General features: G+C 42.9%; 1 long non-coding RNA gene across 1 annotated transcript in view; it reads left to right on the forward strand.

Annotated features, from left to right (window-relative positions):
• Positions 1 to 6,084, forward strand: part of LOC144303014 (uncharacterized) — a 28,414-nt gene extending 22,330 nt beyond the window's left edge. Inside the window, exon 3 of the long non-coding RNA XR_013370062.1 lies at positions 3,367 to 6,084. This is a non-coding gene — a long non-coding RNA (uncharacterized LOC144303014). The remainder of the gene's footprint in view (positions 1 to 3,366) is intronic.
• Positions 6,085 to 6,483: the final 399 nt, after the last annotated feature.

Here is a 6,483-nt window from a genome sequence, read left to right on the forward strand (position 1 = left end):
AATGATTACCATGTTAAGTTTAGTTAACATCCATCACCTCACATTGTTAAAACTTTTTTTTAAGTAAGCTCCATGCCCAATGTGAGGCTTGAACTCATGACACTGAGATCAAGAGACACATGTTCCACTGCCAGAGCCAGCCAGGGGCCTCTTGTGATAGGAACTTTCAAGATCTACTCTCTTAACAACTTTCAAATATACAACACAGTATTGTTTGTTTTTTTTACAACACAGTATTGTTAACTGTAGTCACCATGCTGTACCTTATATCTCCACAACATAATTATAATATAACTGGACATTTGTATTGTTTGATCCCCTTTCCCCATTTCCCCCACTCCCTACCCACTGGCTCTGGCAACCACCAATCTGTTCTCTATTTCTATGAGTTTGTTTTTTTTAGATTCCACATATAAGTGAGATGATCCAGTTTTTGTCTTTCTTTCTGACTTATTTCACTTAGCATAACACCCTCAAGGTCGGTCCATGTAAATGGCAAGATTTCCTTCTTTTTTGTGATTAATATTCCACTGTATATTCCACTGTATATATAAATACCACCGTTTTTTTATCCATTCATCTGTTGATGGACATTTAGGTTATTTCTTTGTCTTGGCTATAGTAAATAACATTGCAGTGAAAATGGGGGCATAGGGGCACCTGGGTGGCTCAGTCAGTTAAGCATCCAACTCTTGATTTCAGCTCAGGTCATGATCTCAGGGTCCTGGGATCAAGCTCCACATCAGGATCTATACTCTCAGGGAGTTTGCTTCAGGATTCTTTCCCTCTCTCTCTTTCTCTCATAAATAAATAAATATTTTTTAAAAAAATAAAATGGGGTATAGTGATTCTGTTTCCTTTGGACATACACCCAGATATGGAATTGTTGGATCATAGGGTAATTCTATTTTTAATTTTTTGAGGAAACTCCATACTGCTTTCCATAGTGGCTGCACCAGTTTGCATTCCCACCAACAGGACAAGAGGGTTCCCTTTGCTCCATATCCTCTCCCACATTTGTTATCTCTTATCTTTTGAATGACAGCTGCTCTAATAGGTGTGAGATATCTTATTTTGGTTTTGATTTGCGTTTCCCTGTTGGGTGCTCACTTTTCATTTACCTGTGGACATTTGTATGTCTTCTTTGGAAAAATATCTATTCAGCTCCTCTGCCCATTTTATGATCAGATTGTTTATTATTTGCTATTAAATTGTATTTGTTTATATATTTTGGATATTAATCCCTTATCATATATATGATTGCCAATATTTCCTCCCATTCCATAGGTAGCCTTTTATTTTGTGGGTGGTTTCCTTTGCTGTGTAGAGACCTTTTTGATGTAGTCCCACTTATCTATTTTTGCTTTTGTTGCTTTTGCTTTTGGTGTCATATTCAAAAAATCATCACCAAGATTGATGTCAAGGAGCTTACTGCCAATGTTTTCTTCCAGGAGTTTTATGGTTTCAGTTCTTATGTCCAAGTCTTTAATCCATTTTGAGTTGATTTTTGGGTATAGGTGTAAGAGAGTGATCCAATTTCATTCTTTGGAATATGGCTGTCCAGTTTTCCCAACAGCATTTTTTGAAGAGACTATCCTTTCCCCATTGTGTATTCTTGGCTTCTTTGTCATAAATTGACTGTATGTGCATAGGTTTATTTGTGGGCTCTCTATTCTGTTCCACTGATCTGTGTGTCTGTTTTTATGTCAATACCAGACGTTTTGATTGCTATCACTTTGTAATATAGTTTAAAAATCAGGAAGTGTGATGCTTCCAGCTTTGTTCTTTCTCAAGATTCTTTGGCTATTTGGGGTCTTTTGTGGTTCCATACAAACTTTAGGATTGTTTATTCTATTTCCATGAAAAATACCATTGGAATTTTGATAGAGATTGCGTTGAATCTGTAGATTGCTTTGAGATCTGTCATTATTTTTGACAGCTGCGTGGTAGGTACCCCATAGCATGGCAGCATCATAACTGCAATTTCTTTAGCTAGTTCCCTAATTTTAGACATTCAGATTGCCTCCATATACTTTTCTGTTATAAATAATGCAACAGTGGATGCCTTTGTCAAATTACTTTGTGCATATTTGTGAATATTTCTGATAGACCCCTATGGGGAAGATTACTTAATTAAAGACAATGTGCTGAATATTTCTTTTTTTAAAAGAAGATTTTATTTATTCATGAGAGACACACAGAGAGAGGCAGAGACATAGACAGAGGGAGAAGCAGTTTCCCTGCAAGGAGCCTGACATGGAACTCGATCCCAGGATCCCGGGATCACGATCTGAGCCAAAGGCAGATGCTCAACCACTTGAGCCTCCGAGGTGCCCCATGTGCTGAATATTTCTAATTGTTATTCCCAGGTAACAAGATTGTGTCCATTTATTCTCCCACCACTTATGTATGAGAGGGCTCTGCTCCTTGTGGTCTCTAGGTAATATTATCAAGCTGATAGGTGAAAATGGGCAACAGCCTTGTCAATAGGAATCAACCTCAGCCATTAATACTGACTGAGCAGCTTATGACCGTCAGCACAGGACATCTCTAGGCTACAAATTAAGAGAGGTCAAGCTCTGGGCACCTGGGTGGCTCAGTTGGTTAAGCATCTGCCTTTGGCTCAGGTCATGATCTCAGGATTCTGGGATCAAGCCCCACGTTGAGCTCCCTGCTCAGCAGGGAGTCCGCTTCTCCCTCTCCTTCTACCCCTACCGCCAAACTTGTGCTCTTTTTCTCTCTCAAATAAATAAAAATTTTTAAACATTTATTTTTATTTTTTTAAGATTTTATTTATTTATTCATGAGAGACACAGAGAGAGAGAGAGAGAGAGAGAAAGAGAGAGAGAGAGAGAGAGGCAGAGACACAGGCAGAGGGAGAAGCAAGCTCCATGCAGGGAGCCTGATGTGGGACTTGATCCCAGGTCTCCAGGATCAGCCCTGGGCCGAAGGCAGGCGCTCAACCACTGAGCCACCCAGGGATCCCCAATAATTTTTTTTTTTTTTTAAAGAGAGAGCGATCGGGAACCCTGGGTGGCGCAGCGGGTTTAGCGCCTGCCTTTGGCCCAGGGTGCGATCCTGGAGACCCGGGATCGAATCCCACGTCGGGCTCCCGGTGCATGGAGCCTGCTTCTTCCTCTACCTATGTCTCTGCCTCTCTCTCTCTCTCTCTGTGACTATCATAAATAATAAAAAAATAAAGTTTAAAAAAAAAAAAATAAAGAGAGAGCGATCAAGCCCTGGCTGGTCCCATGGGTGAGCTTCAGCTATTACTAACACTTGCTCAGATTGTGTTCTTTTACGCCCACGGTCTCTTTTCTTCTTTACCACCACCCTCTAAGATAAATGTCATTATCTCATTTACAGAAGGAGAGACACGCAAAGAGGCTGGTTTCTCCAGATCATAAAAGTAACAGGTAACGGACGGTGAAGGAAAGAACAGTGAGGGTAAGGACACTGTTAACCCGGGGGGACTGGGGTCCTGACCTGGTCTCAAGGCCAGAACCAGATGAATTATGTGGTCTGGAATGGTGCTCAGTGCTTTTCCATGGGCGGCCGCATGTGCGATCTGTTCTGCCCACACTCGTCCTGGCTGGGCATGAGGTGGAGGCTACAGGTATGGAGAGAGGTGCCCCCTGGTTCTGGAAGCTCAGAAGGATAGACGGAGGAGTGGAGAGCACTGTTAGCCTGGTGATGGGCAGGGTCGGGGGAGGGAGGTGATGGCGGGTAGTTATGAATGGACCATATGTGTGGCAACCTTGTCCTTGTCCAGGAGCTAATGAGAAACCTCTTCTATCCTTTCCATCCTCCCAGCGGGCCGCTGCCCTAGTCACCACCCAGGGCCCTCAGCATAGACTTCCTTCCTCCAAACAAATCACCCCCTTAAACAATCCCTGTATTACCATGGCTCTAAGCCTACGGATTCCAAGGACAGACTTGTTTAACCCCTTTGGGCTCCAGCACTTATTGATTGGCTCTCAGAACTCTGTGGTTTAAAAAAATCTTTTCAGCACACTCAGAGTGGGGAGCCAGCAGGCAGCTAAGTGTCTTTCCCTTGAGGGTTCATTTGTTTCCCAGGGAAGCTCAGCTCCCATGGACACACTTCCAGGGTCACAAAAACCTTTGTGGCCCTACACCTTCAGGATTTTTATCCTCAAACAGGAGGTTCCTCAAGGTGGTGCCATCTCAGCACCCCCCAGTCTGGAAGTTGGTGGGGAGGGCACAATACACCACACCCAGGCCTATGAAGGGGGCTGTGCACTCTGGCAGCATGACTGACCTGGTAGTTGGCTGGTGTTTTCAGATGTGAGAAGCCCAAAGACTGCAGAGAAGAGTCTTGTATCCTGAGCCTAGGGAGAATGTAGTCCAGGATCTAAGGAAGATACCGTCTCTTGGCCTCTTTATTTGTAAAAACAGTAGGAAATCTCTTCTGCAGTTATGTGAGAGAATGTCTTTATTTTTAGGAAATGCCTATGTATATGCAGAGGGTGAGAAAGCCACACATGCAAATACTTGATGAATCTGGGTAAAAGGTATTTGGAAATTCCTCATATAATGCAACTTTTCTGTACATTTGAAATGGTATCAAAATTAAATAGTGGGGACGTCTGAGTGGCTCAGTGATTGAGCATCTGCCTTTGGCTCAGGGTATGATCCCGGAATGCCGGGATCAAGTCCCACATCAGGCTCCCTGCCTGGAACCTGCTTCTCCCTCTACCTGTGTCTCTGCCTCTCTCTCTCTGTCTCTCATGAATAAATAAAATCTTTTAAAAAAATTAAATGGTGACCCAAGAAAGTGGAATTGTAAAGATCAGAGGAGCAGATTTAGGTAAATCAATTCTCATTCCCACCTGACAAGCCCAAGAATGGATTTAATTTTTGTGTAGATTTTGAATTATTTTTACCCTGTTGTAATCAGGGACAATCTGTCTTTTTTCACTTGATGTCGGTCACAAACTGTTGTCTGTGCTGTTACACAGTCCTGGTAACTATCATTTAAATGACTTAATTCCATTATAGGTCATGGTTTATGCTCTCCCCTTGAGGGGCACTCCAGAGGAAGCCAGGGATTGATCTTGGTTCATCATGAACTTAGTATCAGGTGCTATCCACCACAGGCTATGTACAGGCATTATTTTATTTGACCCCTATAGTCATACTAAGATAAATATTTTTACCCCGGGGATCCCTGGGTGGCTCAGCGGTTTGGAGCCTGCATTCAGCCCAGGGCATGGTCCTTGAGTCCTGGGATCGAGTCCTGTGTTGGGTTCCCTGCGTGGAGCCTGCTTCTCCCTCTGCCTGTGTCTCTGCCTCTCTTTGTGTCTCTCATGAATAAGTAAATAAAATCTTTAAAAAATTTTTTTTACACTTAATTTGTGGGTTAGGAGCTTATAACAAGCCATCTCATGCACTGCAATTCAGCATTCTTTTTTTTTTTCTTTTTTGTAAAGATTGTATTTATTTATTCATGAGAGACACAGAGAAAGAAGCAGAGACATAGGCAGAGGGAGAAGCAGGCTCCCTGTGGGGAGCCCGATACAGGACTCAGTCCCAGGACCCCAGGATCTGGACCTGAGCCAAAGGCAGATGCTCAACCACTGAGCCACCCAGGTGCCCCGATGGAATTCAGCATTCAATTCCCATCTCTGACTCCTATGCTCATGCCTTCCCATGGTTCTTCCATGATTGAAAGCTTTCTCTTCCTCCTCCTCTAAATTCCTGGCTCTTTTTCTGTCCTGAAGTTTCAATCTTGTATTGTGGTTAGTAATTCCATGTCCCAAATCCAAGGCCAGACTATGGACCCTCTGAGGGTGAGACTCACTGCAGATTCATCTTTGGAGGCTCAACATGCTTAGCCCTGTGTAGTCTTTTTTTTTTTTTTTCCTGTGTAGTCTTATACATGGGATGAGCTTACATCATTTATTCTTTCAACAAATACTGTATTTCTGGAGCGCCTACTATGCAACTAGCACTGTTCTAGATTCTTGGAACACATTAGTGATTCAGTAAACAAAATGGAGCTTACATCCTGGAGGAGGGAGATGCACAGTAAAGAACATACATAGTGGATACCTGGGTGGCGCAGCGGTTTAGCGCCTGCCTTTGGCCCAGGGCGCGATCCTGGAGACCCAGGATCGAATCCCATGTCGGGCTCCCAGTGCATGGAGCCTGCTTCTCCCTCTGCCTGTGTCTCTGCCTCTCTCTCTCTCTCTCTCTCTCTCTCTCTCTCTCACTGTGTGCCTATCATAAATAAATTTTAAAAAATTAAAATAAAATAAAACACATGGTGATTTCTCGGTAAAAGAACATACATAGTAAATAAGAAAAGTATATACTATGTTAGAAGGTGCTAAATAATATGGGAAAATGGAGCAGGGTAAGGACGATAGGGGGTGCAGGAGGAGCAGGTGTTTCAATTTTTGTTTTTTAAAAAGATTTTGTTTATTTGAGATAGACCAAGACAGAGCATGAGCAGGATGGGGG

The sequence above is a fragment of the Canis aureus genome, chromosome 32, assembly GCF_053574225.1.
Source record: "Canis aureus isolate CA01 chromosome 32, VMU_Caureus_v.1.0, whole genome shotgun sequence".
NCBI classification, from domain to species: Eukaryota; Metazoa; Chordata; class Mammalia; order Carnivora; family Canidae; genus Canis; species Canis aureus.